The 26,162-nt window shown below is 41.9% G+C and overlaps 1 long non-coding RNA gene across 4 annotated transcripts in view; it reads right to left on the bottom strand.

Moving 5' to 3' along the window:
• The window catches only part of LOC115944874 (uncharacterized), a 75,664-nt gene that overhangs the window by 48,314 nt on the left and 1,188 nt on the right, over positions 1-26,162 (bottom strand). For all 4 annotated transcript variants that reach the window (XR_014144150.1, XR_014144152.1, XR_014144151.1 and 1 more), the window contains exon 2: positions 4,700-4,814. This is a non-coding gene — a long non-coding RNA (uncharacterized LOC115944874). The remainder of the gene's footprint in view (positions 1-4,699; positions 4,815-26,162) is intronic.

Here is a 26,162-nt window from a genome sequence, read left to right as displayed (position 1 = left end):
CACATTCTGCATGGAGCACTGGGTGTTATGCACAAACAATGAATCATGGAACACTACATCTAAAACTAATGATGTAATGTATGGGGATTAACATAAGAATAAAAAAAAAAAAAGAATCTGTAATCTTTCTGGGCCTCCAGTGTTCTCATTCAGATAACAAATATTTACAGGACACCTGCTACCAACCAGAATGTAGACTGAGGTTTATGGGGTCAAAGAACAGAACATTGTCCTTGGTCTCAAGGAGAATCTCAGTCATCCCAGAAAAGAGAAGAGACTAGATGCTCTCTGAGGTCTCATTCAGCTTTAACAGTTTATGAATCCAGGAGTCTAAACAGAATTTAATGCTTACTACCTTTTAGGTGTGTGTGTGAGGTTCCCTGAGCTCATAAATTCTGTTAGATTTCAGGAAACAATTATTTGAAGTTAGATCACTGAAAAGGTTTCTCCAAAACAGTAAAAGAAATCATAATCTTACCTCAATTCAAAGCATCTCTGTGAAACTTTCCTTTTTTCCAAACTAAGGTATAAGTATTGCTATCACTTTCAATTCCATTTAATTTTAATTAAGTGCTCCCTCCCCCTAAAAAGTCACTGAGCACCTACAGGCCCTCTCTTTTCTTGGTAGTAATTACTTATTTTATAATACCAGTGCTGCTGGTGTATTATCTTTACATATATAGAGGCAATTTTAAATGAGTATATTTTAAGACATTGAGGTTTTTAAACCTAAGAGAAGTGGGGCGCCTGGGTGGCTCAGTCGGTTAGGCAGATTGGTTAAGCATCTGCCTTCGGCTCAGGTCATGATCCCACGGTCCAGGGATTAAGGCCCACGTGGGGCTCCCTGCTCAGTGGGGGATTCTGCTTCTCCCTCTCCCTCTGCCGCTCCCACCACCCCCCTCCCCCCACCACCCCCTCCCCCCACCACGCCCCTCCCCGCACGTGCTCTCTCTTGCACTCTATTTCCTCAAATAAATAAAAAAATTCTTTAAAAAATAAAAAAAATTTAAAAATTAAATTAAGAGAAAAAAATTAAAAAAATAAAAAAAATTAAGACAGGTAATTTTAAAAGAGTAAGGAAGAGAGAAAATCAAAGAATAAGGAAGTTAAGGTAAGAGGCAAAATGTAATTACGGTGGACAGGATCAGGGAAAAAAAGTTAAAAGACAATGCAAAAACAAAATTTTTGTTATTTATTTATTTATTTTAAAGATTTTATTTGACAGAGAGAGACACAGCGAGAGAGGGAACACAAGCAGGGGGAGTGGGAGAGGGAGAAGCAGGCTTCCCACCAAGCAGGGAGCCCGATCCCAGGATCCTAGGATCATAACCTGAGCCGAAGGCAGACGCTTAACGACTGAGCCACCCAGGCGCCCCAAAACAAAACAATTTTTATTTTTATTTTTTTAAAGATTTTATTTATTTATTTGAGAGAGAGAATGAGAGAGAGCATGAGAGGGAAGAGGGTCAGAGGGAGAAGCAGACTCCCCGCTGAGCAGGGAGCCCAATGCGGGACTCGATCCAGGGACTCCAGGATCATGACCTGAGCTGAAGGCAGTCGCTTAACCAACTGAGCCACCCAGGCGCCCAAAACAAAACAATTTTTAAAGGAAAGGAGAGCAATGGGGTAGGAAAACAGCAGGGAGAAGAGTGAGACACATCCTTTTTCCATCTGTAAGCTTCACTTTGTTTTATTCCCACCCCACATCCCCCCAACAGCTGATACCCCCCTAGTCACAGTGCCCCATAGCTTCGTTTTGAATTGTGCTAAAGACAACAAAGTACCAGGGTCAACGGGCCTCTGATGCCCCCCTGCAGGTCCTCAAGGCAACTTGCTCTCCCTTTTTTAAAATATGACTTAACAGATTATAATTAACCTGTATATATAAACCCGGGTCCAACAAGATAGAGCAAATACAGGTTTCAACAGTGTATGTTTCTGGGAATGACATCAAGATTATGCTCTGGGGGCACCTGTGTGGCTCAATTGGATAAGCATCCGACTCTTGATTTTGGCTCAGGTCATGATCTCAGGGTCCTGCTCAGGGGGTAGTCAGCTTGGGATTCTCTCTCTCCTTCTGCCTCTGTGACATCCCCCACCCCTGCTCGCTCTCACTCTCAAAATAAAAAAAATAAATCTTAAAAAAAAAAATTATGCTCTGGCATTGCTCATATTAATGAAATGAGAGATTTCACCAATATTTATAGAAGACTGGCTATGATTTAGTTAAAATGCATGTAATTTGTCAGGAACAATGGGTTTGAATTCCTGCTCTATAACTTACTAATTTCGTGAACCTGGGAAAGTTAACTGATCTCCTGGAGCTGTCTTCTCACCTTTAAAATGGACATATCAAGACAGACACCACAGGGTTGCTGTGAGAATTAAATGCGGTATTATGGGTATAAAGTGCCTCATTCAGTATCCAGTACCTGAGAGCTCCTCAACAAGTGGTGGCTCTCACCACCTCATTCCAAAGAGGAAAATATATTAAGAGTTCTGTATCTCTTATGATACCAGAAACCAAGGAAATGTAAGTAACAGCCATGTTCTTTTGGAAACCAAAAAGGTTAAAAACAATGTATCACTGTGTAAGGCTCAGCTTTGACGTTTTCCTAAACCCTTAATAAGACAGTGGTCCTTAAAGGGACAAACTATTAGGTATTGTGATGGACACAACTTATTAGCTTATTGAGGAAAATTAGCCACAAGTGTACGGGGAAATAAAGACGTATACAATCTTTCTAATTATTCAAAGGATGTTCATAAATAGCCAAAAATTTTACCTCCTGACTACAAATTCGGAAGATTTAGGCCAAAAGTCAATGGAAGATACAGATAACTGCCTAAAAACACCTGTTGTAGGCAGAACAGAAGGCCCCCAAAGACGTCCACAGTGTAGTGCCCAGAATCTATGAATGTTGCCTCATGTTTTGCCGGATGTAATTACATTAAGGAACTTGAAATGAGATTATGCTGGATTGCCTGGATGGCCCACTGTACTCACAAGGGCCCTTAAATGTGAAGAGGGAGGCAGAAGAATCAAAGGAGATCTGGGATAGTAGCAGGGGCTGGAGTTACACCCTTGCCGGCTGGGGGCCCAGCACCAAGGAGTGAGGGCGCCCTCTAGAGGCTGAAAGGCAAAGAACCCGACCCGCCCCTAAGTCCTCCAGCCCTGCTGACACCTCAGATTTTAGCCCATGAGACCCAGGTTGAGCTTCTGACCTCCCCAACTATCTTTGCGTTGTTTTAAGCCACCAAGTCTGTGGCAATTTTTCAGAAGCAATAGGAAACTAATACACACTATCTTGGCTGTTTCGGGTTAATGTGCAGTTTTGGTGAGAACATACTGAACAAAATTGTTAACAAATTCTGTGATGTTCCGTCTGTGTGTTCTCAGTGTACCATAAGGTAATTTCAAAAGAAATGAAAGGGAAAAAAATGTAATAGATAAATGGAAGGCAGAGTTACTATAGCCTACTTGGAAGTACTAAAACCACAAACTTTATGGAACGTATAGCTGCAAACAGTTCCACACAAAGACACAAAGAGGGGTAATAAAAAACTACAAGAAGTCCTAATGTATTTCTCTATGAGCTGGGAAGATGGTCAGTGGATTATTAACTGTGCTTAAAGCCCACCTATCCCCTTACAGAATATCAGCCTAAAAAGCCACATTTACAGCTTCTCGAGCGAAAGAAAGACGAAAAAAGGCATACATTTGACAAAGAATGTCTCATAAGCAAACAGATCTATAATGTTGGTGTCACTTCTCAGTATCTACCAAAATTTTTATGTAGGATTAGCTGAAGTATATATAAGTTACAGTACATTTTTCTCTGAAATAGGCCAGATGGTCAGAAAGCTATAGACCTATTGCCTCCCCTGCGGAGTCTCTCCACTCCCCTTGAAGTGCTTTCCTTGGACTTCAGTACCACCAGCTTATGTTGAGGGACATTACACGGTAGAGCTATATGAGGCTTCTTGCTGTCTTTGTGTCATTGAGCGTGTTACTCGTTGCATTATATAGAATTCCCTCGGTGAGAACCCCTGTATACATTCATGCCTCAAGGTCTCAGTACCAGAAACAGGTAAGCTATTTCTAAGCAGAGGGTGGTTCTTTTTACCTCTTATGGAAATATAACATTTATGACATTATACATTTGTCAAAAACCAAATACAACATAAAGAGCAAACCCTAATATAAATGATGGACTTTAGTTACGGCATCACTACTGGTTCCTCGCCTGTAACAAAGACAAGCTGTTAATAATAGGGGAAACTGGGGGAGAAAGGGTACAGGAGAACTCTCTGTACTTCCTGTTTAACTTCTCTGTGAAGCTAAGATTGCTCTAAAATATAAAGTCTATCTAAAATATCTATACAACAGGGAGCCTGGGTGGCTTAGTCGTTAAGCGTCTGCCTTCGGCTCAGGTCATGATCCCAGGGTCCTGGGATCCAACTCCGCATTGGGCTCCTTGCTCATCCGGGAGCCGGCTTCTCCCTCTCCCTCTGCCGCCCCCCTACTTGTGCTCTCTCGCTCAAGCGTGTTCTCTCTCTCTCAAATAAATAAATAAAATCTTTAAAAATAAATAAATAAAATAAAAATAAACTATCTATACAGCAAAGTGCACACATCTGCAGAGCAGGGGATTCAGCAGGGGTGGTAGCAGCAGTTTTTCAATCTCTGAATCCTCACCTGAAACCAGACAGACAGGGGCGCCTGGGGGGTGCAGTCAGTGAATCGTCAGCTTTTGATCTCAGCTCAAGTCTTGATCTCAGGGTCGTGAGTTCAAGCCTCGCATTGGGCTCCACTTTAAAAAAAAAAAAAAAAATCAGACAAGCAAGTGGATAGCAAAACCAAAACCTCATGGACATTCACCGTGTGGGGAGGAACTTCTGGCCCTTTCCAGGTCCCTCTGGCTGGACTAAGGATCAAATTGACATGAGACAGGTTAACAGGAGAAAATCAAATTTAAGTTCATATCTATGGGGAATCCACACAGACATGGAAATTCCAAAGACAGTCAGGCAGAATGTGGTATATAGTAGTCCTGAGCTAAGGAGCAGGGAGTAGGTCCTGGGACTTCAAAGGGAAGGAATGCAATTCACAGGAAGCTGAAAAAGAGTACATGTTTGGTAAACACACATGTGCTGGGCCACTCAGAAACAATGGGACACAGAGGACTTTGACCAAACAGGCCTTGCTAGGTTCCTCCCTGCCTACCAGACCTAGTTCATGGTAAATGTAGTTATCCATGGTGATAGCTCTTTTCTGGAGCAGGTTCTCTATCTCAGTTCTTCTCAGGTAGATGTGGGGGAGGTGGAGAGCTTTTCCTGAATCTGCTGGGGTTTGATTGCTTTTTAACTTAAAATAATCTTCATGCCAAAGTGACCCGTTTTGGGGTGGCCTGCCCTTGGACCCTCTAACGTAAAAGTAGATGGCAGAATATCCCCATGAACCCCAAAATAAAAGCAAGTAGAGATAAATCTACAGTCACAAAACCCACACAGTATCAGCATCAGTATGGGAAGAAGAAGGAAGAAATGGAGGCAGTGTCTAATGGACCCAAGAACAGGAAAACTTCAAAACAGCAACAGACCCAGAAGGCCCAGCTGAAACTGGGAGAGATTCTGCTCTCTCAGTACTAGGTGAGTGCAAGGAGCCCTCAGTAAAGACCAAGGAGGCTGAGCAGTCTGGCCCCTATGAACCATCAGTACCCATCTCCCAGGGTGTCCTTCCAGCACAGAGAGGAGGCAAAGGTCCTGATCAGGGAGGAGAACAGAGTCCAGAAATCTCAGAAAGCAGGCTCCATGTTTTTAACATTACACCAAACAGCAGAGGGAGCTCTGTGAAGTTGGAAACACTTTCTTACCTCATTCTAAAAGTTCAAGAAAACTACTTTCATATAAAAGTGAGCAACAAAAGAGGACTTAGGTTGAATCATCACAGTTTTTATAACACTAATTTTTATTTTTTATTTTTTTTAAGATTTTATTTATTTATTTGACAGAGAGAGACACAGCAAGAGAGGGAACACAAACAGGGGGAGTGGGGGAGGGAGAAACAGGCTCCCCGCTGAGCAGGGAGCCCAATGTGGGGCTCGATCCCAGGACCCTGGGATCATGACCTGAGCCAAAGGTAGACGCTTAACGACTGAGCCACCCAGGCGCCCCTAACACTAATTTTTAAAAAGAGTTAAGGAACAGAATAATATTGGGGCGCCTGGGAGGCTCAGTCGTAAAGCGTCGGCTCAATGGGTTTATACAAATGGACATATACATGTAACCACTGTCTGTCTCAAGAATTGGAACATTACCAGCATCTTTGTAGGTTCCCATGTGCCCCTTCCTTATCAATAAACCCTTCCCCAAAGATAACACAATTTTGACTTCTATCATTTTAAATTAGTTTTGCCTGGTTTTGAAGGTTGTACAAATGAAACTTCAACCTACTCTTGTGTGCCTGGCTTTTTTTTCACTCAATATTGTTTATGAGGTTCACCAGGCTGTTGTGGGAGGCACGATCCAGTCTTTATCAATATATTAAAGAAGTTGTATGAGTTTACCACAGCTTATCTGTTCTACTGCTGATGGGTATGGAGCGGCTTCCACTTTGGTACTATTATAAAAGAAGCTACTCTGGACATTCTTTTCCTTGTTTCTTTCACTCACTTCTGTTGGGTGTAAGCCTAGGAGTGGAACCACTGGGTCATAGAGAATGCATATGTTCAGCCTCAGCAGATACTATCCAACAGTTTTCCAAAGTGGTTTTTATCAATTTATACTCTTACTAGCAAAGAATGAGAATTCCAGTTGCTCCTCCAAATCTTGGTATAAATAAAAAATTTGGCATTGTCAGGGGTTTTTTAGTACCCATTCTGATAGGTGTATATTGGTTAACTTGCATTCCCCTAATGACTAATAAAACTGAGTACCCTTTCATTTGCTTATTGACCACTGGATATCCTCTTTTCTGATGTACTTGATTGAGTCACGAGCGCGTGCGTGCGTGTGTGTGTGTGTGTGTGTGTGTTAGACTTTTCCTTATTGATGTATAGGTGTTCTTTAATTACATAAAGCCAGGGCGCCTGGATGGCTCAGTCTTTAAGTGACTGCCTTTGGATCGGGTCCGGGATCAGGCTCCCCACTCAGCGGGGAGTCCGCTTCTCCCTCTGCCCCTCCCTTCTGCTCATGCTCTCTCTCTCACACACAAAAATAAATAAGTAAAATCTTTTAAAAAATAGTAATTACAGGGGCGCCTGGGTGGTTCAGTCGTTAGGCGTCTGCCTTCGGCTCAGGTCATGATCCCAGAGTCCTGGGATCAAGCCCCGCATCGGGCTCCCTGCTCGTGTTCCCTCTCTCGCTGTGTCTGTCTCTGTCAAATAAATAAATAAAATCTTTCAAAAAAAATAATAATTACATAAAGCCCTTCGTCAGATGCATTTTTACAAGTATCTTCTCCTCTGAGGCTTGCCTTTTTACTCTCTTATGGTATCTTTTGATTAATATAAGTTCTTAACTATAATTAAGTCCAATTTGTCAATATATTCATTTATGGTTAGAGATTTTTGTATCTTGTTAAGAAATACTGTTTCTACTTTAAGGTCTTAAACATCTTCCTCTATGTTCTCCAAGTTTTATTGTTTTACCTTTCCTGTTTATGTCTATAATCCATCTGGAATTGATTTTTTTTTTAATTTTTAAAAATTAAAAAAAATAAAAGATATTTATATGAGAGAGCATGCGAGCATGAGTCAGGAGGAGGGGCAGGGGAAAAGGGAGGGGCAAACTCCCCACTAAGCAGGGAGCCCAACTCAGGCCCTGATCCCAGGACCCTGAGATCATAACCTGAGCTGAAGACAGACGCTTAACTTACTGAGCCACCCAGGCGCCCCCATCTGGAACTGATTTTTGTGCATGGCGTGAAAGAGGGTCAAGGCTCATCTCTTGCCATCAGCTATCCAATGGATCCAGCACCGTTTGTTAAAAAGAACGTATTTTCCCTGCTCTGCTGCAATGACACATTGGTTGTAAATCAGGTGTCCATATATGTGTGGGTCTGTATCTTCATGCTCTTTTCTATTGATGGATCTGTTTGTCTATCTCAAACCTAATGCATCCAAAGCTGAATTCCTGATCTTCCCCCTAAAACCCATTCCTCTTACTATCTGCCTTGTCTCAGCTGCTGGCAGTTCCATACTTCCAATGCCCAGGCCAAAATCCTTGGTCTCATCCTGACTCCTTTATTTCTCTCACACTCCACTTGCAATCCATCAGCAAATCGTGTTGCCTTTACCTTCAAAATAGATCTAGAGTCACTACCTCCATCACTCCCTCCCTGGTCCAAGCCACCATCCTCTCTAATCTAGATTACTGCATTAACTTCCTAACTGGTCTCCTTGACTAGTGGTAACTGGTTGGATGTGAGGCATGAGATAGAAGGAGGACTCAGAATGCCATCTAGGTTTCTGGGCATGAATGATGGAAACTGATTTCCAAATGGGCTAGGGAAGAAATTGGTTTGGGGGCAGAGGGAAGAAAGGACCCCCTCCTGTCAACTGTCCACCTAGTGGCCAGGGTAATGCTGTTAAGTTAGCACATCATGCCCCTGCTCTACACAAAAGCCTCCAGTGGTGCCCCATTTTGCTCAGAGTAAGAGCCAAAGTCTTTACGATGACCTACAAAGCTCTGTGTAATTTGGCTTCCATTAGCTCTTTCCATATAATATTCTCCTTCACTCATTTTTTTGTGGCCACGGTGGCCTCTTTGTTATTCCCTGAAAAACCAGGCAAATTCCTGCCTCAGGGTAGTTGCACTTGTCCTTTTCCTGAAACCTCCCTTATTTTTACCAAGTCTTTGCTCAAATGTCATGTTTTCAGGGATCCTTTCCCTGATTACCCCCATTCTAGTACTCCCTCTCTGCTTTTCCTGCTTTATTTTTTTCCTTAGTTCTGATCACTTTCTAACTCTGAAGTCAACAAAAGCAATGTGTTGAGAAAGACCAAGCCAGCACTCTCTAATGAAAACCGTATGGTAAAGGAATGAATCATAACATCCATAAAGACTCTTAAAAATTTTTTGTATATTTTGTTCACTGCTATATCCCCTGCACTTAGAAGAGAACCTAATACATAGATATTCAATAAACATTTGATTAAATAAATTCAACAAGTGAATCAATGAACCAAACTTGTCTTAAAGACCTCCAACATTTAACGGCTTAGTCAAGGAAGATTAACCTTCAAAGGAGACTGAGAAGGAACAACCCAGAAGATGGAAAAAAAAACTGAGAGTCTCTCATGCCCCAGACACAAAGGGGAATTTCCTGAGTGCTACAGTGTCTTTTGTTATTCATAATAGGCCCTTTCAACCATACCTGAGTGTAAGCTAGTGAAGTGACTCAAGACAGAGCCCCTAGGTATCTTCAGGACTGCAGAGCCAACCATGGGACTGGAGGGTTGGAACTTTCAGTCCCACCTCTAGACCTCTGGAGAAGAGAAAGGGGCTGGAAATTGAGTTCAAACACCAGTGGCCTGTGATTTAACCAATCATGCCTACATAATGAAATCTCAATTTTAAAAAAACAGGGTTTGGGGGAAATTCCAGGTTGGTAAACCTGAGGTGCTGGGTGGGTGGCGTGCTCAGAGAGGCATGGAAGCTCTGCATCACCCCCTCCACCCACACACCTTCCTTGGATTTGGCTGTCCCTAAGTTACACCTTTTACGATAAAATTGTTATGGTAAGTATGTGATTTCCTGAGTTCTGTGAATTATTGAACTCAGTGGGGAGAGGGGTGTGAGAACATCTGAATTTTTAGTCAGCTGGCAGAAGTGAAGGTAGCCGGAGTGCCCCATTTGCAGGTTGCATCTGAAGTGGGGCAGTTGTGTGGGATTGAGCCCTCACTCCACAGGGCCTGAAAAAAAATAGTCACTCACCAGATTTGAACCCAAGCTTTTTACCAGAATGTATTTAAAGAGTAGCCAAGGTTGTGAGATTGCACTCCGTGAAAAGAAATAGAGCAGAGGATAGATGTCCCAAGATGTAATGAGAAAGTTGATGACTCTACATAGAAGCAACTTTCCAGAGACCCAAGAATTAAACTTGGATGAGGTGGAGTTAAGAGAACCAGAGAAAAAGGAAGCTTAAAGAGATCAATACGTTTAATTGCTGTGAAGAGACCCAAGTAAGAAGAAGCCTTCAAATCCCCACTGAATCCGGCAGTTGTGAATGACAATTCGGTAGTACCCGGGGACAGAATATAATGGGTTGAGAAATGCGGGGTTTTTTAGAGCTGGGCTGTGGCAGAAGAGAGGGGGCAGCACTGGGAAGGAGGGTGTCCGCTAGCATTATTGTTGTTTTGGGTGAAAGAGCAGGTTTAAATAGAAAGGGGCCGGGTGTAGAAAGCACCGAAGGGTAGGTGCCATCCCCCCTCTCCCCCGCTCAGGAGTCTGGTCACCAAGCAGGTTGACAAGTTTATAACTTGTGTTGTTTCAATGTTCTTAGCATGTATAGTTGATATTTTCTCTGTATGAAAGAAGAAAGGACAACAACAAAAATGAACTTCATTTTTAAGAACAAACAGTCCTTTCTTCTGCTGCAGCAGCTGCCACCCCTTCTCCTCACAGGGAGGCTTCTGGGGGGGCAGTGAGTCCATTCCCATCTGTGCCCTGTTTGCTTGCTCCCACCCATGCCACACACCTCTCCAGTCTGGCCACCAGCCTCTCTCCACCCAAGCAGCTCTGGGGGAGGCCTCACGTGTGCTCTGTGTGAATAAATCAAAAGATATTTTCAAGTCTTTCTCTCAAACTCCTGACTTTTGCCCATTGGACATCTCCAACTCAATAGATATTCCTTCTTCCCTCTGCCCCCAAACACACTTCTTTTCCCACTTTGAACCTCTACTCTCAAGCACATCCCTAATTCTAATGCAATTTCCACAAAGCCTCCATGGTGATCATTCTAAAATACAGACCAGATAATGTCACTGCTCTAATAGGACTCCTGTGGCTCCCCACGGCCTAGAGTAAACACCAACACAGTAGTATGGGTGGTAATAGTCCCTCGGGATCTGGAAGACCCCGCCTGCTCCTCCACCCTCACCTTTCCCTACATCCCCTTCCCAACCAACGCCGAACCCCACAGAAACCACTGGTGGCTCCCTGGACTTGCCGAGTGACTCCCCGCATTGGGGAGTCATTGGCGAGTCATTGGGAATTGCTCCTGGACACCCTGCACCTGCAATGTCCTCTCCTGCTTCACCTGCTGGGCCAACTCCTCTTGGCCCCACAAGACTTAACTCAGACTTCAGCCGCTCAGGGACTTAGTGACTTACACAGGGACGGTTTTACTATTAACCTATTGCAGCTTTCCTTTTCAAGACTCGTGAGCCATTTGGGCGAGTGCCCAATCCTAAATGGTTTCATACAGTAGCAAAGGAAGTATGGCCCACAGTAATCCCACAACTATGGAAGTAGATATGTTTCTTTAGTCACGTGTCGGTGCCTTAAAATCTGTATTGAGCATTTATAAGTATTTATTTTTTAAAAGATTTTATTTATTTGAGAGAGAGAAAGCATGAGTGCAGGGAGGAGCAGAGGGAGAGAGACAAGCAGAGTTCACACTGAGCACAGAGCCTGACACAGGGCTTAATCCCACAACCCTGAGATCATGACCTGACCCAAAATCAAGAGTTGGATGTTTAACCCGCTGAACCACCAGGCGCCCCCATTTATAAGTTGTTTTTTTTTTTTTTTTTAGATTTTATTTATTTATTTGACAGAGACACAGTGAGAGAGGGAACACAAGCAGGGGGAATGGGAGAGCGAGAAGCAGGCTTCCCACGGAGCAGGGATCCCGATGCGGGGCTCGATCCCAGGACCCTGGGATCATGACCTGAGCCGAAGGCAGACACTTAACCACTGAGCCAGGCACTCTATAAGTATTTTTAAATGGTGCTTTTTATTAGTCATGGCATACCAAGGCAAAAATAAGCTTTCTTAAAACATAATTCTGTAAAGAATGGTGTTTATCCAGCTCAGCAGATCCCACTCACTATCAGAATCTTCATCTAACAGCATGGTTGGATCTATCAACCATCTTATGGGAGACTTTAACTCTGAAGTCAGCAAAAGCAACGTTGAAAAAGACTGACCCAGCACTCTGTAGTAAGAATGACATAGCAGAACATTCTTAGGAATGCATCCTAACATCCAAGAAACCATACCTTTGATGATAGCACCAGGACATATAATTTTCTCCAGATGTTTCCTCTGTAAAATAGGGATGATAATGGTTATCTCACACAATTATCCTAATGATGAAGTGAAGAGAGCTTTGAATTAGAGATAAAAGTTGGGAGCATCAGCATATAGATAGTGTTTACATCCATGGGAATTGATGAGATAATCTAGAGATAGGGGGTTAAGAGAGAAGAGTCCTCAGCCTCTTTCCAAATGTTTCCCATTCATTGGTTCATTCGACAACTATTTTCTGAGTGCCATGATCTGTCCGTTACTGTGCCAGACACTAGAGATGCAGGGCTGGAGAAAGCTCACAGTCTCCTGAGGGAGGCAGAGGGCACACAAATATATACTTAATTATAAACTATGCTAAGTGCTTTAAGGGAAAAGTCCCAGCTACTGTGGGAGAACTTAACAAGGACCTAATTCAGATTAAATAAAATATGGAATGTGCAGCACCTAGCATTGCCTCTGACACACTTGTCAGGGAAGGATCACTAGGAAAGTGACAATTCTGCTGACATCGGAGGATTGGTTGGAGTTAGCCAGGTGAAGAGCTGGGGCTAAGAGCACTGCCAGAAGAGGAAAAACATACAAGAAGGCCCGAGGCTGGAAAGAGTCTGGGGTATTCCCTGAAAGGGAAACCATGTGGAGAGTGAGATGACGGTTAGAAAATGACAACGCCCTCTGTCTGGCCACTCAAGGCAGAACTCTCCCTCTTGCCTCTTGGTTAAAAGGATGATAAGAACCATCCAATACCTCTAGATACTACATCAACATAGTAATGATGCACACGAATTGCATCTGCCTGAAATAGTCCTCTTTCTAACCTCCCCTTTCCTCACCACCTGCTCCCCACGACCCGCACCCTTTGCCATCCAGAATCTCACTTTAGTGCACTACCCTGGGGATAACAATTCCTTGGCATGATATAGTCAAAGTGCTGAATGGGAAAAATCTGCAGCCAAGAATACTCATCCAGCAAGACTATCATCTGGAATAGAAGGAGAGAGAAAGAGTTGCTCAGACAAATAAAAATAAAAACTGAAAGAATTCATGGCCACTAAACCAGACCTGCAAGAAATATTAAAGGGGACTCTTTGAGTGGAAAGGAAGATCATAAGTGAGAGTACGAAAAATAGGAAGCACAAAAGCAGATATTTTGTACAATCTATAAAAATCAGTCAAGGGAGGGCCGCCTGGGTGGCTCAGTCAGTTAAGCATCTGCCTTCAGCTCAAGTCATGATCCCAGGGTCCTGGGATGGAGTTCCGCATCAGGTTCCCTGTTCATCGGGGAATCTGCTTCTCCCTCTGCCCTTCCCCCTGCTTGTTCTCTCTCTTGTCAAATAAATAAATAAAATCTTTTTTAAAAATCAGTCAAGGGATTCACAAAATAAAAGGATATAAAATATGACACCATATACCCATATACCTGGGTGGCTCAGTCGGTTAAGTGTCTGACTCTTGATTTCAGCTCAGGTCATGATCTCAGAGTTGTGAAATCAAGCCCCACATCTGGCTCCTTGCTTAAGATTCCCTCTCTCCCTCTCCTTCTGTCCCTCCCCACTCCCCCCTCTCAAGACAGACAAACAAAACAAAACAAAGCAACAAAAAACCTCCCAACAAACAAAAGTCCAGAACCAGATGGCTTCACAGGTGAATTCTACCAAACATTTAGAGAAGAGTTAATACCTATTTTTCTCAAACTATTCCAAAAAATAGAAGAGGAAGGAAAACTTCCAAATTCATTCTGAGGCCAACATTATCCTGATACCAAAACTAGATAAAAACACTCCTACAGGCCAATATCTCTGATGAACATAGATGCAAAAATCCTCAAGAAACTACCAGCAAATCAAATCCAACAATAAATTTTTAAAAATCTCTCACCACAATCAAGTGGGATTTATTCCCTGGATGCAAGGGTGGTTCAGTATTTGCAAATCAGTCAATGTGATACATCACATCAACAGGAGAAAGGATAAAAACCATATGATCATTTCAATAGATGCAGAAAAAGCACTGGACAAAGTACAACATCCATTCATGATAAATCCTCAACAAAGAAGTCTAGATGGAACATACCTCAACATAATTAAAACTAAATTTAAGTCTAGATGGAATAAAGATGTTCCATCTAGACTTAATAATAAATAACCCACAGTGAACATCATACTCAGTGTGGAAAAACTGAAAGCTTTTCACCTGAGGTCAGGAACAAGTCAAGGATGTCCACTCTCACCACTGTTACTTAACACAGTACTGGAAGTCCTAGCCTCAGCAATCAGACAACACAAAGAAATAAAAGGCATCCAAATTGATAAGGAAGAAGTAAAACTTCACTATTTGCAGATGACATGATACTATAGATAGAAAACTCTAAAGACTCCACCAAACAACTACTAGAACTGGTAAGTGAATTCAGTAAAGTCACAGGATACAATATCAAGGTACAGAAATCTGTTGCATTTCTTTTTTTTTTTTTTTTTTAAGATTTTATTTATTTATTTGACAGAGAGACACAGTGAGAGAGGGAACACAAGCAGGGGGAGTGGGAGAGGGAGAGGCAGGCTTCCCGTGGAGCAGGGAGCCCGATGCGGAGCTCGATCCCAGGACCTGGGATCATGACCTGAGCCGAAGGCAGACGCTTAACGGCTGAGCCACCCAGGCGCCCCGAGAAATCTGTTGCGTTTCTATACACTAATAATGAAGCAGAAGAAAGAGAGTTAAGAAAATAATTCAATTTACAACTGCACCAAAAATAATAAAATACCTAGGAATAAACTTAACCAAAGAGGTGAAAGACCAGTATTCTGAAAACTATAAAACACCGAGGAAAGAAATTGAAGACAACACAAAGAAATAGAAAGACAGGGCACCTGGGTGGCTCTGTCGGTTAAGCATCTGACTCTTGATTTTGGCTCAGGTCACCATCTCAGCGTCATGAGATTGGCCCTGCATTGGGCTCTGTGCTCAGCTCGAAGTCTGCTTGAGATTCTCTCTCTCTCCCGCTCTCTCTCTGTCCCTCCCCCTGCTCACACCCTCTCTCTCTAAAATAAATAAATAAAAATCTTTTAAAAAAAAAGAAATGGAAAGACATTCCATGCTTCCATGCCGTGGATTGGAAGAACAAATATTGTTAAAATGTCTATACTACCCAAAGCAATCTACAGATTTAATGCAAAATACCAACAGCATTTTTCACAGAACTAGAACAAACAATCCTAAAATTTGTATGGAACCAAAAAAGAACCAGAATAGCCAAAGCAATCTTAAAAAAGAAAAACAAATCTGGAGACATCACAATTCCAGACTTAAGTTATATTACAAAGCTGCAGTAATCACAACAGTATGGTACTGGCACAAAAATAGACACACAGATCAATAGAATAGAAGAGAAATTACAGAAATAAATGCATAATTATATGGTCTATTAATCTTCGACAAAGGAGGAAAGAATATCCAATGGAAAAAAGATAGTCTCTTCAATAAATGATATTGTGAAAACTGGACAGCTACATGTAAAAGAATGAAACTGGACCATTTCTTACACCATACACAAAAATAAACTCAACATGGATCAAGGACTTAAATGTGAGACTAGAAACCATAAAATTCCTGGAAGAGAACACAAGGCAGAATACTGATCATAATGAGCACTGAGTAATATATAGAATTGTTGAATTACTATATTGTACACCTTTGGGTTTTTTTAAGATTTTATTTATTTGTTTGTTTATTTTATTTATTTATTTGAGAGAGAACACAAACAGAGGCAAGGGGAGAGGGAGAGAGAGAATCTTAAGCAGACTCCCCGCTGAACACAGAGCCCACTGTGGGACTCAATCCCACGACCCTGAGATCATGACCTGAGTGGAAATCAAAAGTCAGATGCTCAAATGACTGAGCCACCCAGGCACCCCTAAAGATTTTATTCTTAAGTAATCTCTACACCCAACGTGGGGCTCAAACTCATAATCCCGAAATCATGAGTCGCATGTTCTACCAACTGAGCCAGCCAGGCACCCCTGTACTCCTAAAACCAATATAACACTGTACATTAACAACACTGGAATTAAAATTTTAAAAATATAAAAATAAAAATAAATGCATCCTTCCTAAGGAAGTCTTAATGACAGCAAATCTGAGAGAAATTCAGCAAGAAACATTAAATGCCAGCATCTTATTGTCACCCAGGTAACGTACAAATGCGAGATTCAGAATTTACCTTAAAATTCAGAAGTGAAATAATTTATCAGAGGGATACATATTAACACCATTATTTGAACTGAAAAATGACACTTTCTAATGGAAAGTCCAATTTGGATTGATTTTGCCAATTAGTTCATATGGCAAACATTTTCCAAAACTTGAATAAGCTAAATCTGCAACCCATAAGATTCTGATGAAAATATATCTGAAAGGGGAGCCTAGGTGGCTCAGTCAGTTAACCGTCTAACTCTTGATTTCTGCTCAGGTCATGATCTCAGGGTGGTGAGATCAAGGCCTGCATCTGGCTCGTTGGCAGAGGGGAGTCTGCCTCTCTCCCTCTCCCTCTGCTCCTCCCCCTGCTCTCGCGCACTCTCTCTCTCTCAAATAAGTATCTTTTTATTTATTTTGTTTAAAGATTTTATTTATTTATTTGACAGAGAGAGACACAGCAAGAGAGGAAACACAAGCAGGGGGAGTGGGAGAGGGAGAAGCAGGCTTCCTGCAGAGCAGGGAGCCCGATGAGGGGCTTGATCCCAGGACCCTGGGATTGTGACTTTAGCTCGAGGCAGATGCTTAAGGACTGAGCCACCCAGACGCCACATAAATCTTTTTCTAAAAAGAGAAAATATATCTGAAGTATATATTCATTATACAATACACAAAATATTATAAACCTTACAAGTATTGAAATTTATGGGGAAAAATTTAAATATCAGGGGCGCCTGGATGGCTCAGTTGGTTAAGCCTCGGACTCTTGATTTCGGTTCAGGTCATGATCTCAGGGTCATGGGGTTGAGCCTCGAATCAGGCTCTGCACTTAGTGTGGGGTCTGCTTGAGATTCTCTCTCCCTCTCCCTCTGCCACTCACCCTGCCCTCTCTCTCTCTCTCTCTCTCACAAAATAAATACAGGGGGTGGGAAGCCTGGATGGCTCAGTCAGGTAAGCATCTGCCTTTGGTTCGGGTCATGATCCTGGGGTCCGGGGATGGAGCCCTGCAATGGGCTCCCTGCTCAGCAGAGAGCCTGCTTCTCCCTCTCCCTCTGCCTGCCACTCCGCCTGCTTGTGCACTTTCTCTCTCTGTCAAATAAATAAATAAACGCTTTAAAAAATAAATAAATAGAGGCATCTAGGTGGCTCAGTCAGTTGGGTGTCTGCCTTCAGCTCCAGTCGTAATTCTGGGGTTCTAGAATCAAGCCCCACATCGGGCTCCCTGCTTGGTGGGGAGCCTGCTTCTCCCTCTGCCTGCTGCTCCCCCTGCTTGTGCTCTCTCTCTCTGTCACATAAATAAATAAAATCTTTAAAAAAAAAAGCCTAGTTTCTTAAAAATAATTAATTAATTAATTAATTAATTAAAGGATCTGCTTGAGGCCAAGATGCAGTAACAAGGACTAGATTTACCCTCTCACCTTAAAGAACACTCTCCCTCCACCTAAAAAAAAACAAAAAAACAAAAACCACACATACAAAAAATATATGAAACAACAATTTTCAAGACGCTGGACATCAGGGGCACCTGGGTGGCTCAGTCGTTGGGTGTCTGCCTTCGGCTCAGGTCATGATCCCAGGGTCCTGGGATTGAGCCCCATATCGGGCTCACTGCTCAGCGGGAAGCCTGCTTCACCCTCTCCCACTCCCCCTGCTTGTGTTCCCTCTCTTGCTGTGTCTCTCTGTCAAATAAATAGAATCTTAAAAAAAAAAAAAAAAGACACTGGACATCAGACAATAGAGGACAGTGATTTCTGAGAACCTGGGATTGTAGGAGAGAGCCCTACAATGAACTCGAGAGGGTTTTCAGGGTGTGGCATAGGGAAGAGAAACCCAGGTGAGAGTATGGGAGCCCAGGGTGGCCATGTTTGTGGGACAGAGTGCCAGAGAGGAGAGACCTACACAGAGAAAATACTCTGAGATGTAGGGAGGATATTCAGAGTATTGACTGGTGTCTGTGTCTGAGGAAACTACGCCATTGACTGGGGAAAAACTGTTGAAAGAATCAGGGGAAACAGTGCCCAGCACTCACATAGGGCCAGAAAAGAGCCTGTTCCCGACAGCTAAACCGGAAAACCTCATGGTTCACAGGACATTGGATAGAGTCTTTCTTCAGTAGTTGGAAATAATTAGCCCTAGACCAATGGTTCTCAACCTGGAGTAAATTTGCTCCCCTCCTCCAGGGAACATTTGGTAATGTGTAGACACATTTTTGACTATCAGGACTAGCAGTGAGGTGCTACCAGCATCTAGTGGGGAGGCCAGGAATGTTAGTAAGCATCCTGTGTGCACAGGACAGCCTCCTGACAACAAAGCACCATGTGGCCCAAAGTCAGTGCTGAGTTTGAGAAATCCTGCCCTAGACTACATGCTACTCTAGTCCTTCCTAAGGAATCTTAAAAGCAAGACTCAAAAGGATCAAAGGATCACATTGTTTCCAAATAAATTAACTGCATCCCAGAGCTAAGTTCAAGAATATTTATAGGAAAACAAAACAAACAAACAAACAAACAAAAAAAAACAGGGAAAAAAAGGTTTACAGGAATACAAAACTACGAGGTACCCAACAGGGTAAAATTCACAGTATCTGACATTCAGTTCTTCCTCTTCTAATCAAAGATTACCAGGCATACACACTCAGGAAAATCTAACCCATATTGAGGAGAAAAATCAACCAACCAAAACCAACCCAGAACTGACACAGATGTTAGAAGTGGCATAAAATGACATAAAACAGTTATTATCTCTGTATTCTGTAAGTTCAAAAGGTTAAGTAGAGAAAAGGCAGTTATAAAAAAGACCCAAATCAAGTTACAACATCTTACATGAAAAATACACTGATGGAATTTAACAGCAGTTTAAATATTTCAGAAGGAAAAAGATTAGTGAACTTGAAGGCATAGCAATAAAAACTATCCAAAATGAAAGAGAGAAAAGATAAGTATTTTCTTTTTCTTTTTTTAATTTTTTTTTTAAGATTTTATTTATTTATTTATTTAATTGACCGGGGGCGGGGGGGGGAGAGAGAGAGAGACAGAGAGAGAACACAAGCAGGAGGAGTGGGAGAGGGAGAAGCAGGCTTCCCGCCAAGCAGGGAGCCTGATGCGGGGCTCGATCCCAGGATCCTGGGATCATGACTTGAGCCGAAGGCAGTCGCTTAACAAACTGAGCCACCCAGGTGCCCCAAAAATACCAGTATTTTAAATGAGATTTGGAAAGAAAGCATTAGTGAGCTGCAAGACAATGTTAAGTGGCCTAATATACAAGTATTTGGAGTCCCTAAAAGAAGGGAAGAGAAGGGAGAACTGAAAATACAGTTGAAGAAATAATGGCTGACAATTTTCCAAACTTGATGAAAATTATAAATCCACAGAGCCAAGAATCCCAATGAACCCCAAACACAAGAAATATGAAAAAACCATATCAAGGCAAATCATAATTTGCTAAAAAACAAAGCAGTGATAAAGAGAAAATCCTCAAAGCATCCAAGAGTAAAAAGTTTAAGCATCTGCTTTCACTCAGGTAATGATCTTGAGGTCCCGGGATCAAGCTCCACATAGGGCTCTGGGCTCAGCAGAGAGTCTGCTTGTTCCTCTCCCTCTCCTTCTGCCCCTCTCCCGGTTCATGCTCTCTGTGTCTCTCTCTCAAATAAATACATAAAATCTTTTTAAAAAGAGAGAGGGAAGAAAGAGCGTCCATAAAGGCCACGAGGGAAGAAATGGTAGTGATGAGGGAGCAGAAGGCAAGCTGAGGACAAAGCGGAAGCTGGCACCCAACAACACCCACCCCCCTCACCCCCGCCAACTTTGGGATATATGTAACATTCCTCAGGGCACTCCGGCCTGCCCTAAAGGAAAAACAAATGGTTAACTGATAGAGATCACAGTCTTGCAGGACAGGAGTCTCCCTCAGTTTACAAGTGTCCTAGTGATTTACAAGGAAGAAGCTTTCTTATCAATAACCTAACTTCCAGAGACCCATAACTCAGTTTCCTGAAGCCCTAACTTCACCCTCCCCTACATGAAATTGAGGGAGGCTGAGGCAGAAGGAAATGTAAATAAAATTGAATTTCTTTTGAACCTGAAGCCCGTTGACAAGGACGTGTGATAGGAGGAATGTAACATTTCTCCAGAAAACTCCCAACTGTCTTCATATTAGTTCCTCATTAGAGGGAAAAACAACCTTGGCTTGACAATAACCAGGCCTCCAGTATCCTGAGAGTCTTTAGCATATGATAGTCCTTCTGGAGACCCCTTTGTCCTCACCTCCCCAACTCCTGAGTATATAATCAGCCTCTCCTCAAGACCGCAGGGCAGCAGCTCTTTCTGCCCATGGGTCCTGTCCCCGTGCTTTAATAAAACCACCTTTTTGCACCAGCGGCATCTTAAAAACTCTTTCTTGGTCGTTGGCTCCGGACCTCACTTACATTCTAAAACTTCATCAGTAGTACATTACCGCAAGGTTCTTACAGTGTACATGCAGTGGTATAATGTCACTTGAAAGCAGAAAATGATAAGTTAAACTCTAAATATAGACTGTAAGTACAAACTCTTAAGAAGAAATAAACAGAACAGCCCTGCATCTATTAGAGAAATTCAGTGTGTAGTTAAAAGCCTTCCCACAAAGTAAACCCCATGTCCAGTTGGCTTCACTAGTGAATTCTATCAAACATTTAAGGATTAAAAAAAGCCAATTCTACACAAACTCTTCCAGAAAATTTAAGAGAAAGGAAAACTTCCCAACTCATTCCATGAGGCCATTCTTACCCTTAATATTACAACCAGGAAAAGATATTATAAGAAAAGCACAGACCAAAATACCTCATGTGGTTTTATCCCAGGAAAGCAAAATTAGTTTCACATTCAGAACTCGACTGGTGTTGTAACTGTGTGGTGATGGAGGTTAACTAGACTCATTATGGTGATCATTTCATAATATATACCAATTATCGCTTCATGTTGTACCTCTAAAACTAATATAGTGTTATACATGGCTTACATCTCCAAAAAAAAACAAAAAACGCGAAAGGCATGCCTGGCTGGAGCGTGAGTGGAGCGTGCAACTCTTGATCTCGGGGTTGTGAGTTTGAGCCCCACGTTGGGTGTAGAGATGACTTAAAAATAAAATCTTAGAAATAAAATGAAAAAGAATCATGCTTTAACCCTTTTCTCCTTTTCCTCCATTATGAGTGAAAAAGAAGAGTGTCTGATTTCAAAATTACTCAGAAAGCCAAGCTGTGAGCTGAGGATCCACCACAGATGACAGAATTGCTTGGAGGTAATGCCCTAAACTGAGGCCTCTGGGCATTTGAAAGAACCGAGGGCCACCGTAGACAACATGCAGAGAAGCCAGCCAGGAACCACAGCCAAGTGCTTCAGCCACCAGGGTAATGGGGCAATAGTCTTCTAAAGCTGGATGTGGGGAAGGTACTAAGTTTCCATTTTCAAATGTCATCTAGGCATTCAATGCTTGTTCCTTGCTATTTGTGAGATGCTTTCCTGGGAGGAGTTTGTAGTAAGAGTGGCAGGAAATGGACTAAGCAGAACACGTCTGTTGTGCATTTCAGATATTCCCAGGAGTGCTGAAAAGGCATGGAGACTGGAAACAGGCCAAAAAGGCGATAGATATCTCATGAAATCAATTGCCTGCAGTACTCATGAATTAAGTCTTACATGTATTTTGTACACAATAATAGCTAATATTTAATAGGCATTTGCTTTGTTTCCAGGACTTTTTATGTATTGTCTCATTTAATCCTTCCTGCAACTCTAGAAAGTAATCTCAATTTCACAAATCAGGAAATTGAGGCACCGAGTAGTTAAATAAATAACTTGCCCAAGGCCACACATATTGTGTCAAAGACAGGATTCGGATCCAGATGTTTGATTCTGGAATCCACACCTGCACTTTTTTTAAAGATTTATTTATTTATTTTAGACAGAGTGAAAGAGCGAGAGAAAGAGCACAAGCAGGAAGGGCAGAAGCAGAGGAAGAGAGACTCCCAAGTCGACTCCGTACTGAGTGCGGAGCCAGACGTGGGGCTGGATCTCACAACCCTGAAATCACAACCCAAGCTGAAACCAAGAGCTGGACCCTCAACCTACTGTGCCACCCAGGCACCCCCCACACCTGCATTTTTAATCATGACACACACTATCTTTCATATGACATATGTATATACATATTCATATGACATATACATGCCTATCCTGCATTTCAGTTTCCACATATGCACATGTTTTTTATTTTATCTATTTCTTTATTTGAAACCACCTACACTTATACAGATTTTGTTTATCAAGAACTGAGTCCTATTTTGATCTGAATTATTTATACATAATTTCCCTTTTTGAGCACGAGTCTCAGTTACATCTCTAAACTTTATTTTAGCAAACATAAAGACACCTGGCACTGGTCTCTTCCACATATTTAGTCTTGAAATGCTGTTGTTCTTCCTCTACAAATCATGTGTTTACCTCTATGTAATCTCTGCTGTGAAGAATAGATTCACATGTAGAGATCATTAGAAACACATGGTCAGAGGACAAAGAAAAAAATCAGTGTAATTCATGATATGAAACAAATTTTATTTTACTTATTTTTTTTAAGTTTTATTTATTTATTTGAGAGACAGAAAGAGAGCATGCGTGGCTGGGGGAGGGGGGTAGGGGCAGAAGGAGAGGGAGAAACTCAAGCAGACTCTGCACTGACAGCACAGCCCAAAGTGGGCCCCAAACCCATAACCCCAAGATCACTACCCAAGCCGAAACCAAGAGTTGGAGGCTCAACCAACTGCACCACCCAGGCACCCCGGTATGAAACAAACAAACAAAAAAAACCTAATCATCTCAATATGTAGAAAAAGCATTTGATTAAATCCAACACCCATTAACAGAAACTCTTAGCCAACTAGGAATAGGAGGGACTTCTCCACCTGTTAAAGAGCATCTACAAAAACCCTCCAGTTAAGGTCATACTTAATGGTGAAAGACTGAATACTTTCCCCCTAAGATCAGCAATAAGACAAGGATGTCTGTTTTCATCACTACTATTTAACATTGTACTGGAGATTCTAGCCAGTGCAATAAGGCAAAAAAAGAAATAAAAGCTGTATGGATAGTAAAAAAGAAGTAAAAGTATTTACAGATAACATCTTCATCTATGTAGAAAATGTAAGGAATCTATTAAGAAATTACTAGAACTAACCAATGAGTTTAGCAAGTTTGTAGATATAAGATGAATATATAAAAAGTAATTGTATTTCTTTTTTTAAAAGATTTATTTATTTTACAGAGAGAGAAAGAAAAGAGTGTGTGTGTGAGTCGGGAGAGGGGCAGAGGGAGAGGAAAACAGAAGGAGACTCCTGGCTGAGTGCAGAGCTCTAAACAGGGCCGGATCCCAAGGCCCTGAGATCATGACCTGAAATCGAGTCAGACGCTCAACACACTGAGCCACCCAGGCACCCCTAAAAAGTAACTGTATTTCCATATACTAGCAGTGAACAATCAAGGATTGAGATAAAAAATATTTATAATAACATCATACATATGAAATACTTAAAGATAAATTCGGGCATACCTCAGGATATTGTAGGTTGGGTTCCAAACCATCACAATAAAGCGAATATCACAATAAAGCAAGTCAAATGCTGTTATTTGGTATCCCAGTGCATATAAAAGTTAGGTTTACACTACACTGTAGTCTATTAAGGATTTTATTTATTTATTTATTTATTTGACAGAGAGAGACACAGCGAGAGAGGGAACACAAGCAGGGGGAGTGGGAGAGGGAGAAGCAGGCTTCCCACCAAGCGGGGAGCCCAATGCGGGGCTTGATCCCAGGACCCTGAGATCATGACCCAAGCCAAAGGCAGATGCCTAATGACTGAGCCACCCAGGCGCCCTTACACTGTAGTTTATTAAATGTGCAATAACATTATGTCTAAAAAAGCAATGTACATAACTTAAAAATACTGTATTGCGGGGCGCCTGGGTGGCTCAGTCATTAAGCGTCTGCCTTCAGCTCAGGTCATGATTCCAGGTCCTGGGATAGAGCCCCGCATCGGGCTCCCCACTGGGTGGGAAGCCTGCTTCTCCCTCTCCCACTCCCCCTGCTTGTATTCCCTCTCTCGCTGTGTCTCTCTCTGTCAAATAAATAAATAATCTTTAAAAAAAAAATACTGTATTGCTAAACAATGCTAACCATCTTCTGAGCACTCAGCAAGTCATAATCACTGATTACAGATCACCATGACAAATATAGTAATAATGAAAAAGTTTGAAATATTGAAGAAATACCAAAATGTGACACAGAGACATGAAGCGAGCAAATACTGTTGGAAAAATGGCACCAATAGACTTGCTCCATGTAGGGTTGCCGCAAATCTTCAATTTGTAAAAACACAGCTCTGCAAAGCACAATAAAGAGAATCACACAAAAACAAGGTATGTCTGTATGGCAAAAGATGTACAAGACCTATATCACAAAACATTGTTGAGAGACATTACATATGATTTAAATACATGGGAAGATATAACTTGTTCATAAGAAGACTTGTAGATGAAATACAACTTTCATGAGCAGACTCCATTTGCTGAGATGTCAATTCAAAATCCCAGCAATTTCTTTGTAGATATTGACAAGCTGATTCTAAAGTTCCCATGGAAAGTCAAAATATCTAGAATAGCCAAAACAATTTTGAAAAAGAAATTCAAAGTTGAAAATAATTTCAAGCCACAGGAAGAAAGACAGTATGGGATTAGCATCAAGAAAGATTAACTTAACATACAGAATACAGAGTCCAGCAATATATATGGCAAACATATATGGATAACCAGTTTTTGACCCAGGTGAAAAGACAATTGAACGGAGAAAAGAGAGCCTTTCAACAAAGGGTGCTGGAATAATTGGAAATTAGTTTCATGGATACTAATTGCCCACAAAAAAAAAGTAGAAGGGGGCTCTCTGAACTTAGCGCCAAGCCCAAAGCCAAGTTTATTTATCTCTGATATATCTTTCCTGATAACGGTCCCTCCCGTTCCACCTTTACTATGTGAGTGGTGACAGAGGTGTATTGTTGGGAAAATATCATGTAATGAATGATGTGCCGGGTGTAAGCAATTTTAGTAACCTATTATGCTAGTAACCCTTAGGGTTTTAAGACTTCAATTCAGGGGCGCCTGGGTGGCTCAGTTGGTTAAGCGACTGCCTTCAGCTCAGGTCATGATCCCGGAGTCCTGGGATCGAGTCCCACATCGGGCTCCCGGCTCAGCAGGGAGCCTGCTTCTCCCTCTGACCCTATCCCCTCTCATGCTGTTTCTCTCTCTCTCTCTCTCAAATAAATAAATAAATAAAATCTTTAAAAAAAAAAAAGACTTCAATTCAGGATGGACTAATGGTATATTGGTAAATGTTTAAAAAAAAGGAGAGAGAAGGCCCTCATTTGCAGTATCTGAGTGAATACTCCCATGCAGTGGATTTCAAGCCGCCAGGTGATGTGACTTAAAGAGGATGTTGGGAAGATATGAGCCTACTATTCCCACCGCACAAATACGATAAGCGTAAATAACCCCAAGAGCACACAGTACTAAAACGTAGTAATTAGGAAGTTACAGATTTTAGTATCCAACACCTTTGTTTTTAATACAATTTATTCAATTGTAAGTTGACATAATTTTTTAAAAATATTTTATTTACATTAGAGTGAGTGCACAAGCATGAGG

The sequence above is a fragment of the Leptonychotes weddellii genome, chromosome 4 (genome assembly GCF_054177405.1).
Source record: "Leptonychotes weddellii isolate Sample4059 chromosome 4, ASM5417740v2, whole genome shotgun sequence".
Lineage (NCBI taxonomy): Eukaryota > Metazoa > Chordata > Mammalia > Carnivora > Phocidae > Leptonychotes > Leptonychotes weddellii.
This window is presented reverse-complemented; position numbering and strand designations above follow the sequence as displayed.